General features: G+C 37.2%; 1 long non-coding RNA gene across 1 annotated transcript in view; it reads right to left on the bottom strand.

Annotated features, from left to right (window-relative positions):
- Positions 1 to 19,299, bottom strand: part of LOC134759285 (uncharacterized) — a 164,059-nt gene extending 144,760 nt beyond the window's left edge. The window contains exon 1 of the long non-coding RNA XR_010135378.1: positions 18,793 to 19,299. This is a non-coding gene — a long non-coding RNA (uncharacterized lncRNA). The remainder of the gene's footprint in view (positions 1 to 18,792) is intronic.
- Between the last annotated feature and the right edge of the window lie 216 nt (positions 19,300 to 19,515).

Raw genomic sequence — 19,515 nt, 5'->3', positions numbered from 1 at the left:
TTGCAAGCAGGAAATTGTGATCCATAACCAAGAGAAAAATCAGTTAACAGAAACAGACCATAAATGACAAAAATGATATAATTAGCAGAAAAGAACATTAAAACCACTATTTTAACTATGTTCAGATATTTAAAGGAAAACATAAAATAGTGAAAAAGGAATGTAAAATATTTTTTAAATCAAATAAAAATTTTAGAAATAAAAACAATATCTGAAATAGAAAATTCATTGGATAAGATTAACAGCAGATTAGGCACTTCATAAGAAAAGATTAGTGAGCTAGAAGATGAAACAATAGAAACTATTCACAGTGAATCTTACAGAGAGCAAATACTGAAAAGAAATAAACAAAGTCTCAGTAACATGTGGGACAATATTAAGTGGTCTAATATTTAAGTAATTGGAGTCCTATAAAGAGAAGAAAGGGTAAATTTTTTTTCAAGAAATATGGCCAAAATATTTACAAATGCAATAAATCTCAGATCCAAATACTTCAATGAAACCCAGAAAGACAAGCACAAACAATACAAGATAAAGACATGTGGTACTCAAATTGCTGAACACTAAAGATGATCTGAAAAATCTTTAAATTATGTATACATATTATATGCAAAGAAATAAAGATCAGAGTGATAGTAACCTTTTCATTAGAATCTAGGCAAGTGAGAAGAGAAAATAGCATTTTTAAACTCTGAAAAACTTTTGACAACCTAAAATTCTATGCCCAGCAAAAACATCTGTCACATATGGAGATAAAGTAAATATATTTCAGTCAAAGCACAGCTGGTAAGACTTACTGCCATTACATCTTCATTATAAGAATTGATATAGAAGTTCTTTGAGAGGAAGAACACTAATACAATAAATAAATTTGGATATAAATTAAGAAATAAAGAGAACTGAAAATATTAAACATGTAAGGCAATAAAATACTTATATTCTATTTTTTTATTTTGTTAAAAAACAGCTGTCTGTTTAACACCAAAGTAATATCAATGTGTTGTGGGGTTTACAACAAACAAAAATAAATTCTATGACAATAACACAAAGAACAGTAGGAAAGAATTTGAAGATTATTATTGCACATTTTACAGCAAGCACTAAAAGTATAAATAAAAGTTAAAACAGAGGAATAAATAGTAAGATAAAACTAAAGACAAATTTAAATAAAAAAATTAATTAAAAGAAGATAGGACAGGAAAAAAGAAAAGAGCAACAATGAATACATGGCATGAATGTAAAACAAATCATAAGATAATAGACCTAACAATTATCAAATTAATAATTGCATTAAATGTAGGTGGTCTAAACACTGCATTTAAAAGGCAGAGATTTTCAGAATGAATAAGAAAGTAAGAAAAAACTATGTATGTACACATACATGTATATATTTTTTCCTATGGCACTAAGTTTTGTTAAAGATTTCATTCAAGTTAAATTTGTAGGAATTAAGGAGTCCTAGGTAGAGGGCACAAAAGCTTATGAAGCCCTTAGATCTCATAGTGAACCACTAGCTCAGGTTCTTTGGTGGGATCACTGCCTTGTCCCAAGTACAGATTATTAAAAGGATACTGCTTTGGCCCCACAGGCTGGTAGGTAGAATAATTCTCCACTACATAGAACATAAACTTCATGAAGGTCAGGAAGCTGAAGAGATTATTGAACATGATATTCCAAGAAACAGGGGTGGAGGGCCATATCCACATGGTTCCTGACATACATGTCCAGATGCCAGTGTATCAGTTCACCCCAGTTCAACCTCAAGTCTTGGTGGTTCCAGTCAAACCACAGATCCCTCTCCTACTGTGAATGGTCAAAGAACTTTGAGTAGTTACCTTACCCCATGCCATCATCCAAGTAAGGCTGATAGTCTTCCACACACATATTATACTTCTTGGCAGCGGTGGCCCATTCTTCTGGGGTCTTGGAATAGAACCCCAAGGGCATGACCTTGATCATGTGGAAGGATGGCCATGCACTCAATGACACCACTTTCTGGGTTGCCCTTTGTAGCCACCAGATTCCCAGGACCCCTGCCCTGGCTACTTCCAACTTCACCCAAAATTATATTAGGTCTAAAAGTAACCTAGGTCAAATAAAAAAACACAGGGCTAGTCACGGTGGCTCACGTCCATAATCCCAGCACTTTGGGAGGCCAAGGCAGGCATATCACCTGAGGTCAGGAGTTTGAGACCAATCTGGCCAACATGGTGAAACCACATCTCTACTAAAAATACAAAAATTAGCCAGGCATGGTGGTGTATGCTTGTAATCCCAGCTACTCGGGAGGCTGAGGCAGGAGAATCACTTGAACCCAGGAGTCAGAGGTTGCAGTGAGCCAAGATCATGCCATTATACCCCAGCCTGGGCAACAAGAGTGAGACTCCATCCAAAAAAAAAAAAAGGCAGGTAAATTAAAATAAAAGGATAAAAAAAATACATCATGAAACATTAATCAAAGATGTCCAGAGTGACTATATTATAATCAAACAAAGCAGACTTTAAAATAAGGAATATTACCAGAAACAAGAAGAGATATTTCACAGTGATAAAAGGGTCAATTTATCGAGAATAAAAATCTTAATTTTAGTGAATACATCTAATAAAAGTTTCAAATACAGGATGCAAAACCTATATTTGAAACTAAAAATAAAAGAAATTGACAAATCAACAAATATAGCTGGAAACACTAGCATTACTCTCACAATAATTGATAACAAAAATAGATAAATCAGTAAAGATATAGATGACTTTTAAAACGCTATTAACCAAACCTGTCCTAATTGACATTTATAGAACTACACACAACAGCAGAATATGTATTCTTTTCCATTGTTCATAAAACATTCACCAGGACAAACCATATTTTGAGATAGAAATCTGTTTCAATGAATTCACAAGCATTGAAATCATACGGAGTTGTTCTTTCAACAAGATGGAATGAAATTAGAAATTGATAACAAAGACATCTGCATAATGCCAACTTTGGAAACTAAACATCACATGTAAATTAAACAATACATTTCTAAGCAATTAACGGGTCAAGTAAAAAATCATAAAGGCAGTTAGAAAATATTTTAACTGCATAAAAATGAAAACACAAAATATGAAGACTTTTAAGCTGCAGCTAAAGTAGTAATTATAAGAAAATTTATATTATTAAATGTATACCTTAAAAGAAGAAAAGTGCAAGATAGTTTATCTAAGCTTCTACCTTAGTAAGCTAGAGGAATAAAAGCAAACTAAACCCAAAATAACAAGAAAGAAGAAAATAATAAAAATAAGACAGAATTCAATGAGAGAAAATAGACAAACTATAGGGAAAATTGATTAAAACAAAGCTGTTCTTTGAAAAGAGTATTGAAGTTGACTTATCTAGACTGATCAAGAACAAAGACAAAAGGTACAGATTATCAAGAAAATGAGCGGGCAAAGCAAGATGGCCAAACAGAAGTCTGTAACAATTATCCCCCCACCAAAGGAACACTAAATTTTAACAACTAACTACACACAAAAAAGCACTATCACAAAAAACAAAAATCAGGTAAGCAATCACAGTACCTGATTTTAACTTCATATTGCTGAAAGAGACATTGAAGAGGGTAGGAAAGACAGTCTTGAATTGCCTATGCCACTTCTCCTCTACTCCCTGGCAGTGGCCACATGGCATAGAGAAACAATCTGTGCACTTGAGGCAGGGCAAGCACAGTGACTAGGGGTCTTGGCATTGAACTCAGTGCTGCCGTGTCACAGCAGGGAGCAAAACCTTGCTTGGTTCAGCTGGCATCCACTCACAGAAGGAGCATGTGGACCAGCCCCAGCCAGAGGGAAATTGCCCATCCCAGTGGTTGGAACTTGAGTTTCAGCAAAACTTGCCACTGCAGGCTAAAGTGCTCTTGGGTTCTAGGTAAACTTGAAATGCAGTCTAGGACACAAGTACCACAATTTCTAGGCGAGTCCTAGTGCTAAGGCTGGACTTACAGCCAGTAGACTAGGGCAGCACATGACCTAGGAAGACACCAGCTGGGGCAGCTAAGGGAGTTGCTTGTGCCACCACTTGTGAAACCCAAGCTTGTGAAACCCAAGCAGTGCAGCTTGTAGCAATGATAGTAACTCCTTCCTTCTGCTTGAGGAGAGGAGAGTGAAGAGTAAAGTGCTATTTGTCTTGTGTCTTGGATACTAGCTCATCCACAATAGGATAGTGCACCAGGCAGAGTTGTCAGGCCCCTATTCCAGGCCCTAGTTCACAGACATTTCTAGACACACCCTGGGCCAGCAGGAAACTCACTGCCTTAAAGGGAAGAACTAATCCTGACAGAATTAATCACCTGCTGACTAAACAGGCTTTGGGCCCTGAGTAACGAATAGCAATACCCAAGTAGTACACCATGGGCCTTCGTTGAGACTCTGAGACATGCTGGCTACAGGTGTGACCCAGTACATTCCCAGCTGTGGTGGCTAGGGTGAAAGATCTTCTGCTTGAGAAAAGCAGAGTGCAAGTAAAGGAGACTTTGTCTTGAACTTTAGATAACAGCTCAGCCACAGTGGGGTAGAGCACGAAGCAGGCTCTTGGGGTTCCTGAGTCCAGGCCTAGACTCTTAGACAGAATTTCTGGACCTGCTCTGGGCCAGAAGGGAAGGACATAAACCTGGCTGGCTTCCTCACTTGCTGACTGTAGGGCCCAAAGAGGGCCTTCAGTGAACATAGGACATAGCCAGGTAGTGATTACAGCAGGCATTGGGCAAGACTCAGTGCTATGCTGGCTTTAGGTCTGACTCAGCACAGCCCCAGTGGTGGTGGTCACAAAGGTCACAAAGGTTCACCCCAGCCCCAGCTGGCTTAGCATAGAGAGAGACAGAGACTCCATTTCTTTGAGGGAAAGTAAGGGAAGAGAACAAGAGTCTCTGCCTGATAATCCAGAGAATTCTTCCAGCTCTTATCCAAAACCACCAAGGCAGTACCTGTACAAGTCTACAAGAACCACAGCAATTTGGGGCTTGGGGACCAAGTCTCTCTGAATAGCTGGAAAGCCTTTCCAAGAAAGATGGGCACATATAAGCCCAGACTGTAAAGACTACAATGAATGCTTAACTCTTCAATGCACAGAAACTGATGAACATCCACAAGCATCAAGACTATACAGGAAAATAAGACCTTACCAAATGAACTAAATAAGGCACCAAAGAGCAATTCTGGAGAAAGAGAGCTATGTGACCTTTCAGAAAGAGTATTCAAAATAGCTGTTTTGAGGAAACTCAAAGAAATTCAAGATAACACAGATAAGAAATTCAAAATTCTAGCAAATAAATTTAACAAAGAGATTGAAATTGAAATAATGAAAAAGAAATCAAGTAGAAATTCTAGAGTTGAAAAATGCAATTGACATCCTGAAGAATGCATCACAGTCTCTTAATAGAAGAGTTGATCAAACAGAAGAATGAGTGAGCTTGAAGACAGGCTATTTGAAAATACACAGTCAGAGGAAACAAAAGAAAAAGGAATGAAGTATACCTACAAGATCTAGAAAATTGACTCAAAAGGGAAAATCTAAGAGTTATTAGCCTTAAAGAGGAGGTACAAAAATATATAGGTGTAGAAAGTTTGTTCAAAGTAATACTGTCAGAAAACTTCCCAAACCTAGAGAAAGGTAACAATGTTCAAGTACAAGAAGGTTATAGAACACCAAGCAGATTTAACCCAAAGAAGACTACCTCAAGGCATTTAATAATCAAACTCCCAAAGGTCAAGGATAAAGAAAAGTTCCTAAAAGCATCAAGAAAAAAAATTATACAATGGAGCTCTAATACATCTGGCAGCAGACTTCTCAGTGGAAACCTTACAGACCAGGAGAGAGTGGCATGGCATATTTAAAGTGCTGAAGCAAAAAACGTTTTACCCTAGAATAGTATATCCAGCAAAAATATCCTTCAAGCATGAAAGAGAAATAAAGACTTTCCCAGACAAACAAAAGCTGAGAGAGTTCATCAACAATGGACCTATCCTACAAGAAATACTAAAGGGAGTTCTTCAATCTGAAAGAAAAGAACATTAATGAACAATAATAAATAATCTGAAAGTACAAACCTCACTAGTAAGAGTAAGCACAAGGAAAAACACAGAATATTATGACAATGTAATTGTGGTGTGTAAACTAAACCCTAAGTAGAAAGACTACACAACAAACCCATCATAAATAATAACTATATCAACTTTTCAAGACATGGTACAATAAGACAAAGAGAAACAACAAAAAGTTAAGAAGTGGGGGACAAAGTTACAGTGTAGAGTTTTTATTAGTTTCCTTTTGTTTGTTTGTTTATGCAATCAGCGTTAATTTGTCATCTGCTTAAAATATATCATAGTATTTGCAAGCCTCACAGTAACCTCAAGTAAAAATCATGCAATGGATATTCAAAAAATAAGAAGCAAGAAATTAAAACATACCACCAATGAAAATCACCTTCACTGAAAGGAAAGCAGGATGGAAGAGAAGAAGGAAAAGACCACAAAGCAACCAAAAAACAAATAACAAAATGGCAAGCATAAGTCTTTACTTCTCAATAATAACATTGAACGTAAATGGACTAAACTATCAATAAAGCTGGACGAATGAAAAAGCAAGACCCAATGATCTGTTGCCTACAAGAAAAACATTTCATCTATAAAGATACACATAGACTAAAGATAAAGGATGGAAATATATTTCATGCCAATGGAAACCAAGAAAAGAGCAGGAGTAGCTATACTTATACATCAGACAAAATGGATTTCAAGGAAAAACTGTAAGAAGAGACAAAGAAGGTCATTATAACATGATAAAGGGCTCAATTCAGCAAGAGAATATAACAATTTTAAATATATATGCATCCAATGCAGTAGCACCCAGATATATAAAGCAAATATTATTAGAGCTAAACAGAGAGATAGACATCAATATAATAATAGCTGCAGACTTCAGCACCCCATCTTCAGCACTGGACAGACCTCTCAGACAGCAATTCAACAAAGAAACATCACAGTTAATTTGCACTATAGAAAAAAATGAACCTAATTAATCTTTACATATGATGTTATCCACTGGCTGCAAAATACACATTCATCTCCTCAGAAAATGTACCATTCTCAAAGAAAGACCATGTGGTAGGTCACAAAGCAAGTTTTAAAACATTCAAAAAATTGAAATAATACCAAGCATCTTCTCTGACCACAATGGAATAAAAATAGAAATCAATAACAAGAGAAATTTTGGAAACTATACACCCACATAGAAATTAAACACTGTGCTCCTGAATGACTGATGGGTCAATGATGAAATTAAGAAGAAAATTGAAAATTTTCTTAAAACAAATGATAATGGAAACACAACATAGCAAAACCTATGGGATGCAGCAAAACAGTACTAGGAAGGAATTTTACAGCTATAGGTGCCTACATAAAAAAAAACTTCAAATAAACAATCTAACAATGCATCTTAAAGAACTAGAAAAGCAAGATAAAACCAAACCCCAAATTAGTAGAAGAAAAGAAATAATAAACATCAGAGCAGAAATAATAAACATCAGAGCAGAAATAAATGAAATTGAAATGAAAGGAACAATACGAAAGATCAATAAAATGAAGTTTGTTTTTTGAAATGATGAATAAAATTAATAAACCTTTAACCAGACTAACAAAGGAAATAAGACAGAAGACCTAAATAAAATCAGATATTAAAAAAGGAGACATATTATTGATAATGCAGAAATTCAAAGGATTATTATGGCTACTATAATTCTTAGGCAATAAATTGGAAAACCTAGAGGAAACGGATATATTCCTAGACACACAAAACCTACCAATGTTGAGCCATGAGGAAATCCAAAACCTAAACAGACCAACAACAATTGACAAGATCAAAGCCATTAATAAAATGTCTGCCAGCAGAGACCTGGGACCTGATGGCTTCATTGCTGAATTCTACCAAACATGTAAAGAAGAACTAATGCTAATCCTACTGAAATTGTTTTGAAAAATAGGAGGGAATACTTCCAAACTCATTCTACGAGGCCAGTATTACCTTAAAACCCAAACCAGGCAAAGACATGTTCAAAAAAAGAAAACTACAGGCCAATACCTCTGATAAAAATTAATGCAAAAATTCTTAACAAAATACTAGCAAACTGAATTCAATAATATATTACAAAGATCATCATTACCAAGTGGGATTGATTTTATGGATGCAAGGATGGTTCAACATTTGCAAATCAATCAATGTGATACATCATATCAACAGGATGAAGGACAAAAGCCACATAATCATTTTATTTGATGCTGAAAAAGTATTTGATAAAATTCAACATCCTGTCATGATTAAAAAAACTGAAAAAAACTGGGTATAGAAGGATCATATTTCAATATAATAAAAGCCATATATGACAGACCATCAGCTAGTATCATAGTGAATGGGAAAAAAACTAAAAGTCTTTTCTGTAAGATCTGGAGCAAACAAGGATGCCCACTTTCACCACTGTTATTCAGTGTAGTACTGGAAATCCTAGCTAGAGGAATCAGACAAGAGAAAGAAGTAAAAGGCATTCAAATTGGGAAGGAATAATTCAAATTACCCTTGTTTGCAGATAATATGATCTTATATTTGGGAAAACCTTAAGACTCCACCAAAAAAAATTAGAACTTGTAAACAAACTTAGTAAAGTTGCAGGATACAAAATCAACATACAAAATTCAGTAGCATTTTTATATACCCACAGTGTACAATCTGAAAAAGAAATTAAAAAGTAATCCCATTTGTAATAGCCACACATAAAATTAAATAACTAGGAATTAACTTAACCAAAAAAATGAAAGATCTCTGTACTGAAAACTAGAAAACACTAATGGAAGAAATTAGAGAGGACGCCAAAAAATTGAACGATATTTTATGTTCCTTGATTGGAAGAATGAATGTTGTTAAAATGTCTGCATTGTCACAGGATCCTTACGATGTTGCTTTGCCAGCTGGAAACCTCTGTGGCCAGTGGCACATTTGCCCAAGTTTTGCTTGGGCCCACTGGGCTCATTCCACCCATTCGACCTGGCAGACTGCGCTGGACTTTCACTACCAGCCTGGATACCATGCCTGCCAAGGGTAAGCCAGGAATGGTGTGGTGAGGGGTGCATGAGCAGCAAGTACAGGGTCTGGCCACTGCACACAGCCAGACACTCTGGCTGCAGTGGGGCAGGCAGCTCCAGGCACCAGCGTAAGCACTGTCTCCCTGCTGCAACTGGACCAGACATACCGCAAGCGGCTTCCACTGTGGGCACTGGGAAATGTGGCAGCACCCAGAAGCTTGGAGATGCCAGGAACCACAGAACCCCAAAGAGGGTCTCACAGCCCTGGCTCAGGGAGCTCCTACATCTGGGCTCCCCAAAGGGCCACAGTGCTTCTGTCCTTCTCTCTTTTCTCCTTCTTGTTGCCTGCAATGTGGCAAGCAAGGGGAAGGTGTGTTTCAGCACTGCTTGTGTTACAGCTCTTTCAGCCCTGCCATTTGGCAGGTCCTGAGTTCTTGTCCCATGTCCAGGAAAAATAAGAGATGTGGACTACTAGAGAGTGAGCAAGGTGAAGTGATGCTTTATTGAGTGACAGTACAGATTTCAGGAGAGCCGAAGTGAGTACCTTCTATGTGCAGGCAGGTCATCCCAGTGAGTGTGCAGCCCTCAGCAGAGAGGAGATCCAGAGTGGGTAGCTCCTCTCCACAAGCAGGTCATCCTGTCATCTGCCTGAGTCTGACTGAATCCAGAGTTTTTGTGGGCTTCAGAGGGGAGGAAGTACAAGCTGATTGGTCCATGGGTGGCCATGGGTGGGCCTGGAAAAAGCACCATAAGTTCTCACTCTGGTCCACAGAACTAGTAGCCTGGCCCCCAGACTTCAGGCCATCCCTGGCTTAAAGGTGGAGTTTCACCAAGGACCTGCCCATTTCCACCCAGGAGCCTGTCTGCCTCCTGCCACCATTCATGATGCCCAGGCTGTTCATGCCAAGGGGAACCTGCAATCTTGTGCCAGGCCACCCTCAGCTACCCTAGGCTTCAATAGTAAGGGATTTGTGTGTCAGTACCGGCCTGAGCGCAGGCACACCCAACCAGGTAGTGACAGCACCCAGGCTCAGCCACAACTCTACTCTGAAATCAGAGTGGGTACCAGGATTGGGGAAAGCCCAGACAGTGGGAGCAGGAATTTCTGAGCCTGTGGGGGTAGGAGGATTTTCTGTGTCCCCAAGACCACAAGGATGCCTGGGTCAGCAGACATAGCTGGGCAGCTACAGCTGCACCTGGGAGCACCGGGCTCCCACCCCCACCAACTCGGATGGGGGTGGGGCTCCCACCCATTCCTGGCTCCCACCGGCCCCACAGAGCAAACAGCCCTGCCCAGGCCTCCTCCGCTGCAGCCAGTATCTTTGCAGCAGCCACTCCAGATGGGCCACTGCTGCCATCAATAGTACCAAAAGCAATCTACAGATTCAATGCAATCTTTACAAAAATACCAATGACATTCTTCACAGAAATAGAAAAAAAAAATACTAAAATGTATATGGAACCACCAAATACCCAGAATAGCCAAAGTTATCCTAAGCAAAAAGAACAAAAATGGAGGAATCACATTACCTGACTTGAAATTATAACCACAGAGCTATGGTAACCAAAACAGCATGGTACTGTCATAAAACCAGACACATAGACCAATGGAACAGAGTAGAGAACCCAGAAATAAATGTATACACCTACAGCAAACTCATTTTCAACAAAGGTGCCAAAAACATACATTGGGGAAAAGACAATCTCTTCAATAAATGGTGCTGGGAAAACTGGATATCCATATGCAGAAGAATGAAACTCAATCTCTAGCTCTTGCCATCTACAAAGATCAAATCAAAATGGATGAAAGACTTAAAGGTATGAAACTATTACAAGAAAACATTGGAAAAACTCTCCAGGACATTGTTCTGGGCAAAAATTTATTGAGTAATAACCCACAAGCACAGACAACTAAAGCAAAAATGAACAAATGGAATCACATAAAGTTTAAAAGCTTCTGCACAGCAATGAAAACAATCAACAAAGTGAAAAGACAATCCACAGAATGGAAGAAAATATTTGCAAACTGCCAATCTTACAAGAGATTAATACCTAGAATATATAAAGAGCTCAAACAACTTTATAGGGAAAAATCTAATAATATAATTAAAATGGGCAAAAAATATAAATAGACATTTCTCAAAAGAAGGCATACAATGGCAAGCAGGCATAGGAAAAGGTGCTCAATATCACTGATCATCAGAGAAATGCAAATCAAAACTACAATGAGATATAATCTCATCTCAGTTAAAATGGCTTATATTGAAAAGGCAGGTAATAACAAATGCTGGCGAGGATGTGGAGGAAAGAGAACACTTATATACTGTTAGTGAGAATGTCAATTAGTACTACCACTATGGAGAACAGTTTGGGGGTTCCTCAAAAATCTAAAAATAGAGCTGCCATATGATCCAGCAATCCCACTGCTAAGTATATATCTAGAAGAAAGGAAATCAGTATAGGGAAGGGATATCTGCACCACCATGTTTGTTGCAACACTGTTCATAGTAGCCAAGATTTGGAAGCAACCTAAGTGTCCATCGACAGATGAATGGATAAAGAAAACGTGCTGCATATACACAATGGAGTATTATTCAGCCATTAAAAAAATGTGATCTTGTCATTTGCAACATGGGTGGAACTGGAAGTCATTACATTAAGTGAAATAAGCCAAGCACAGCAAGACAAACTTTACATGTTCTCATTTATTTGTTGGGTCTAAAAATAAAAAACAATTGAACTCATGGAGGCAGAGAATAGAACGATGGTCACCAAAGTCTGGGAAGGGTCGTAGGGGGCTGGGGAAAGAAGTAGGGGTGGTCAATGGATACAAAAAAAAAAGTGGTTAGAAAGAATGAATAAGACCTAGTATTTGATAGCACATCAGGGAGACTATAGTCAATAATAATTTAATTGTACATTTTTAAATAACTGAAAGACTATAACTGGTTTGTTTGTAACACAAAGGATAAATGCTTATTAGGATAAATACCCCATTTACCACAGTGTGATTATTACACATTACATGCCTGTATCAAAGTATCTTATGTACCCTGCAAATATATACACTTACTATGTACCCACAAAAATGTATATAAAAAGAATACAAAATGAGACATTACTGCAAGTCCTATAGATATTAAATTATAACAAGTAAATATAATAACCAATGTATACTAATAGATTTATTTAATCTTTTAAGATTTTTAAAAATTACATATAAATATATTTATATATTATATATAATATATTTTTTATATATTACATATATACATACTTGGGTTTTTTTTTTGAGATGGGGGTCTCGCTTTATCACCCAGGATGGAGTGCAGTGGCCTAATCTTAGCTCACTGCAATTTCCACCTCCCGGGCTCAAGCAACCCTCCTACTTCATCCTCCTGAATAGCTGGGATCACAGACACTTACCACCAAACCTGGCTAACTTTTCATATTTTTTGTAGAGACAGGGTTTTACCATGTTGCTCAGGCTGGTCTTGAATTCCTGAGACAAAGAGATGAGCCTGCCTCAGCCTCCCGAAGTGCTGGGATTGCAGGTGTGAGCCACTGTGCCCAGACTATTTTTAATATATTTTTATTTTTATTATTATTTCAGTAGTTTTGGGAGAATAGGTGGTGTTTGGTTACATGGATAAGTTCTTTAGGTGTGATTTCTGAGATTTTGGTGCACCCATCACCTAAGCAGTGTACGTTGCACCCACGTGTAGTCTTTTATCCCTCACCACCCTCCCACCCTTTCCCCCAAGTCCCCATAGTCCATTACATCATTCTTAAGCACTCTCATAGCTTAGCTCCCACTTATAAGTAAGAATATATGATGTTTAGTTTTCCATTCCTGAGTAAGTTTTTTAAACTTAGATGAAAAAGTACAAGTTTCTTGAAAAAAACACAAATTATTAAAAATGCCTCAAGAAGAAATTTTTAAATCCTCACAGTCCTCTATCCATTTAATAAATTGAATTTATAATTTAATGTATTTCCACAAAGAAAATGCTGAGCCCAGATGGTTTCATTGGTAAATTCTAACATTTAAGAAAAAAAATTATGTCAATCATAAACACTCTTTCAGAAAAAGATGAGTAGAAAATACTTCCTGATTCTTTATATGAAGTCAATATTACCCTCATTCTTAAAACAGAGACATTACAAAAAGAAAAGAAAAGAAAATGCAGCATATAAATACACCCCATGAATATAGACTCAAAAATCTTCCAAGAAATTCTAGCAAATTAAATCCAATAGTAAATAAAAAAGACAGCACATTATGACTACATGTGATTTATCCCAGGAAAAGAAAATAATGCTGCAGAAAATACATCTATTGACACAGAAATACACTTACAAGGCCAGGCGTGGTGGCTCACGCCTGTAATCCCAGTACTTTGGGAGGCCGAGGCAGGTGGGTCACGATGTCAGGAGTTCGAGACCAGCCTGGCCAGCACAGTGAAATCCCATCTCTACTAAAAATACAAAAAATTAGCCCGGCGTGGTGGTGGGTACATGTAATCACAGCTGCTTGGGAGGCTGAGGCAGGAGAATCGCTTGAATATGGGAGGCAGAGGTTGCAGTGAGCTGAGATCGCGCCATTGCACTCCAGCCCAGGAGACAGTGCAAGATTCCATCTCCAAAAAAAAAAGGGAGAGAGAAATACACTTACAATAAAACTACAGGAAAATATCAGGCCACAAAAAGTGTATCATGCTACATAATCTCTTTGAGGAGAAAATTCATAAATGTGTACAAATAGAAAAAAATCTCAGTGACTTCCCTAGGTTTCATGCAACTATCTGATCCAAACCTAGAACAATGTTTATATAAAAATAAATAATTAAAAAGATATAATTGAGGTCAAGAAACAAGAGTTACCAAGAACATAAGTGTAAAGTTATGAGAGTGGTTGAAACCAAACATGCACAGAGCTCTGTGTCCTGAAGCGCCATGTAACAGCTGAGAGTCCACCACTGTGAGCTAAGGAGAGTAGAAAAGTTTCATGTAAGACAGTATTGTCTGCATCATTGCTTGAAAAGAGACTTCTCTCTCAGTCCCTGTCATCATGAAAGGAGGCTGACCTGTGTGTCTAGAACAGACATGAGCTTGTGACCTAAAGATAAACTAAGCCACCTTAGGTTTGTCTTGGGTTGACTTCCCCAGAAGCGAAGTCTGAGATGAGGTGATCAATTTACTGAAAGCGTTCTTTCAGGAGAAACCCATAATGGAGTGAGGAAAGCAGAACAGTGTAGAAGCAGCAGCTAGGCATATCATTTTAGGAAAAGCATGATCCCGCAGGGAGCTCTGAAATTTAAAATGTGTCAAAGATTGTCCTGTCCAGAAGAAGGAGGGAGAAGCTCTTACACTCTTGCTTCAGTCAGTCATTGGCCATATGCCAACTCCCAAAGTGAAGTTGTGAATCCTTCAGAAAACAAAAGATAAAAAAGCTTCTGTCAGTCAAAGATAATCTTTTAGAAAAGAATACAAGTGTGATCTATTAGCAATCAACACCCAGAGCAGCTGGGTGGGGCACCAATAGCAATAGCGTCTGCTACAGTGGGTGGTTCTATCTGTGATATCCTGACTTATGGTAGGAGCAGGAGCTCCAAAATGCCATTACAAAACTTGATTCTGAATGGTAAGGCTTAGGAAACCCAGGCAGAAACAATCACAAAACTACAGAAAACAGTGTGAACACAGAGGTTTGTGTGTGAGGTAACAGGAATAAAAATAAAACACTAAATAAATCAATAAAACACTCGCACACAATGATATTTTATACCAAAATCCACTACACATAAAGAAATCAAATGCTAACAAAGATAGCAAAAAAACCAACAATCAGGACACAGATTCACTCCAAATAAAATTAATGTTATGCAGCAATCTGACAAAGACTTTCAAATAAGTTTTCTTAAGACTCTCAAATAACTAAAAAAAAAAATCCAAGGAAGAAAAATAAATAAGCAACAAAAATGAAAATGAAACAGGAAAAATAGGAGGATGAAAAAGAATAAGTTTCTGGGTATGTACCCAAGGGAATAGAAATCATTCTACGAAAAAGACACATGCACACATATATTCATTGCAGCACTATTCACAATAGCAAAAACATGGAATCAACCTAAATGCCCATCAACAGTGAACTGAATAAATAAAATGTGATACATATATACAATGGGATCCTATGCAGCCATAAAAAAGAACAAAATCATGCCCTTTGCAGCAATGTGCATAGAACCAGAAGCCATTATACTAAGCAAAGTAATGCCAGAACAGAAAACCAAATACGGCATGTTCTCACTTGTAAATGGGAGCTAGACATTGCATACACATGAACACAAAGAAGGGAACAATAGACACCAGAGCCTACTTGAGGGTGGAAGGTGGGAGGAGGGTGAGGGTTGAAAAAGTACCTGTTGGGTACTATGCTCATTACCTGAGTGACAAAATAATCTGCACATCAAACCGCTGTGATGTGCAATTTACCCATGTAACAAACCTGCACATGTACCCCTTCGAAACTAAGACAAAAGGAAAAATGAAATAGAGACTAAAAAAGATACAAAATATTAATAAAATGAAGTTGTTTTTTAAAAGGATAAACTGCTAGCTAAGGCACCAAGAAAAATAGAAGACCCAAATAAACAAAATCAGAAATGAAAAAGAAGACATTACAACTGATACTACAAATACACAAAAGATCATCATAGATTATTATAAATAACTCTACACTAACAAACTGAAAAACCTACAGGAAATGGATAAATAGTGGACACATACAACCTACCAAGATTTAACCAGGAAGAAACAGAAAGCCTGAACAGACCAATAATGGGGAATAAGATTGAATCAGTAATAAAAACTCTCTCAACAAAGAAAAACCCTGGCCTGGATGGCATTACTGCTGAAATCTACCAAACTTATAAAGAAGAACTAATGCCAATTCTTCTCAAGCTCTTCCAGAAAATTGAAAAGGAGGAAATTCTTCTACACTCATTCTATGAGGCCAACATTACCTTGATACCAAAACTAGACAAGGGCACGACAAAAAAAGGAAAACTACAGGCCAATATTCCTAATGAACATAAATGCAAAAATCCTCAACAAAATACTAGCAAATTAAATCCATAATGACATCAAAAAGATAATATACCATGATCAAGTGGAATTTATCTAGGAATGAAAGGATGGTTTGACCTACACAAATCAATGAACATGATACATCACATCAACAGAATGAAGGACAAAAACCACTTTTTATATTGATCATTTCAATATATGCAGAAAAAGCATTTGATAAAATCAACATCTTTTTATGATAAAAACTCTAAACAAATTAGGCATAGAAGAAACAGACGTCAACATAATAAAAGCCATATATGATAAACCCGCAGCTAACATCATACTGAATGGGGAAAAGCTGAAAGCCTTTTCTCTAAGAACTAGAGTAAGACAAGGATGCCCATTTTCACCACTCTTATTCAACATTGTGTTACAAGTCCTAACTAGAGCAATCAGGCAAGAGAAAGAAATAAAAGGAATTTTAATCAAGAAAGAGGAAGTCAAATTGTCCTATTTTGCAGATGATATGATATAGAAAAACCTAAAGGCTCTACCAAAAACTTCCTAGAACTGATAAACTCAGTAAAGTTGCAGGATACAAAATTAACATACAAAAATCAATGATGTTATACACCAGTAACAAACTGTGTGCAAAAGCAATTCCATTTATAATAGCTACAAAAAATTAAAATACCTAGGAATAATTTTAACCAAGGAGGTAAAAAGCATCCTTTTTGTAGTAAGACTACAAAATACTGTCTAAAGAAATTGAAGAAGACACAAAAAAATGAAGAGTTACACCATGCTCGTGGGTCAGAGGAATTAATATTGTTAAAATGGCCATACTACCCAAAGCAGTCTACAAATTCAATGCAATCCCTATCAAAATACCAATAAAATTAGTGACAAAAATAGAAAAAAAAACCAAAATTATGGAAAAGCAAAAGAGCTCAAGTAGAAAAAGCAATCCTGAACTAAAAGAATAAAGCTAGAGGTATCATACTATCTGACTTCAAAATATACTACACAGCTATAGTAACCAAAACAGCATGTCATGAGTATAAAGATAGACACACAGACCAATGGAGTAATATAGAGAATCCAGAAATAAATCCACGTAATTACAGCCAACTAATTTTTGACAAAGACACCAAGAACATGGGGGGAAGAACACCCTATTCAATAAATAGTGCTAGAAAAACTAGATATAAGTATACAGGAGAATAAATATTAAATCCAAAACTATTTTAATGACAGTAATAGATTATGACCACAAATAGTTTATCTTAAGACTACAAGGATAGTTCAACATCAGGAAATTAACCAGTTATGATCTAAACAATTAGATGCAACGATAGAACAGCATATTATCTCGATATGTACAGAAAAAGCACACAATATAATTCTCCATTCATTCATGATTTAAATATAAAAACCTCTTATTAAACTATGAGTAAAAGTAAACTTCCTCAGATTAATAAGCAGTATCTATTAAACACCTGTAGCAAACATCACACTTAAAATGGAACGCTTTAGAAATATTGTCTTGTCAGGAACAAGACCATGATTCTTTATTGCCCCTTCTATTTAACTCTGCCTTGGATAACTAAGTTAGTCACACAAATCAAGAAAATAAATAAATTTAAAATTGAAGCCAAATCTGTTCTTCTTTTTAGAAGATACGGTTGAATTACATAGAAAACTTGAAAGTCATTTTAAAATATATGAGAACTAATAAAATAACTTAGCAAGATTTTTGAACATTAGGTCAACATATCAAAATTAGTAGTTTACTCATAAATAAGTAATAATTAGAAAAATGGAATAGAAAAAATTCCCACTTACAAAACTGCAAAAATATGCAAAGCACTTAGGAATAAATCTAAAAAAAAAGTGAAACTTTCGTGATGAAAATTATAAAACACTATTAAAGAAAGAAGATCTAGATAAATGAAGATATTTGCCATAGTTATATGTGAGAAGACAGAAAATCTTAAAGACATTAATTATTCCCAAATTAAATTGTTAAAATCAATGCAATTCCAAATAAAATTCTGGTAGGGTTTCTCACTCAATTTCACAATTTGATCCTAAAAAGCATGCAAGAGAAGAAAGGGCCAAGAATAGAAGACAAAAAGCTGGAGGAATTATGAAATATGCACCTGGCATAGGAACAGATCAATGAATAATTAGAACCAAATAAAGAGCCTAAAAACAGACCTAGCCATATGGGGAAATACACTATAGATGAATATGGTGTCATCAAGTATAACAGAATGAATAGATTATTTAGTGAAAGTTTGGGAGAGTTGATTATTTATGTAGAAGACAGAAATTAAAATTAACTCCCTGCACAAGTAAAATTAACACCATACACAAAAAGGTTCTGGATGAATTAAAAATCTAAATGTGGAAAGCAAAAACTGTAAAATGTTAAAACTGAGGAGCATGTATGTATGACCTCAGCATAGAAAATATTTATTTCTTAAACACAACCTAAGTACAGGCCATAAAGGAAAACATTTAAGGTTAAATACATCAAAATTAATAACTTCTGCAAAACAAAAGATATTTCAGTCAAAATAAAAGGTTATCTATGGTATAGATACTTACAAAGTATATAACTAGAAAAGATTCATCTCCAGAGTCTGTTTTTAAAAATGCCTACAATTCAAGATGGCCGAATAGGAACAGCTCCGGTCTACAGTTCCCAGCGTGAGCGACGCAGAAGACGGTGATTTCTGCATTTCCATCTGAGGTACCGGGTTCATCTCACCAGGGAGTGCCAGACAGTGGGCGCAGGTCAGTGGGTGCGCACACTGTGCGCGAGCCGAAGCAGGGCGAGGCATTGCCTCACTTGGGAAGCGCAAGGGGTCAGGGAGTTCCCTTTCCCAGTCAAGGAAAGGGGTGACAGACGGCACCTGGAAAATCAGGTCGCTCCCGCCCGAATACTGCGCTTTTCCGATGGGCTTAAAAAACGGCGCACCACGAGATTATATCCCACACCTGGCTTGGAGGGTCCTACGCCCACGGAGTCTCGCTGATTGCTAGCACGGCAGTCTGAGATCAAACTGCAAGGCGGCAGCGAGGCTGGGGAGGGGCGCCCGCCATTGCCCAGGCTTGATTAGGTAAACAAAGCAGCCCGGAAGCTCGAACTGGGCGGAGCCCACCACAGCTCAAGGAGGCCTGCCTGCCTCTGTAGGCTCCACCTCTGGGGGCAGGGCACAGACAAACAAAAAGACAGCAGTAACCTCTGCAGACTTAAATGTCCCTGTCTGACAGCTTTGAAGAGAGCAGTGGTTCTCCCAGCACGCAGCTGGAGATCTGAGAACGGGC

The sequence above is a fragment of the Gorilla gorilla genome, chromosome 9 (assembly GCF_029281585.2).
Source record: "Gorilla gorilla gorilla isolate KB3781 chromosome 9, NHGRI_mGorGor1-v2.1_pri, whole genome shotgun sequence".
Taxonomy (NCBI): Eukaryota; Metazoa; Chordata; class Mammalia; order Primates; family Hominidae; genus Gorilla; species Gorilla gorilla.
This window is presented reverse-complemented; position numbering and strand designations above follow the sequence as displayed.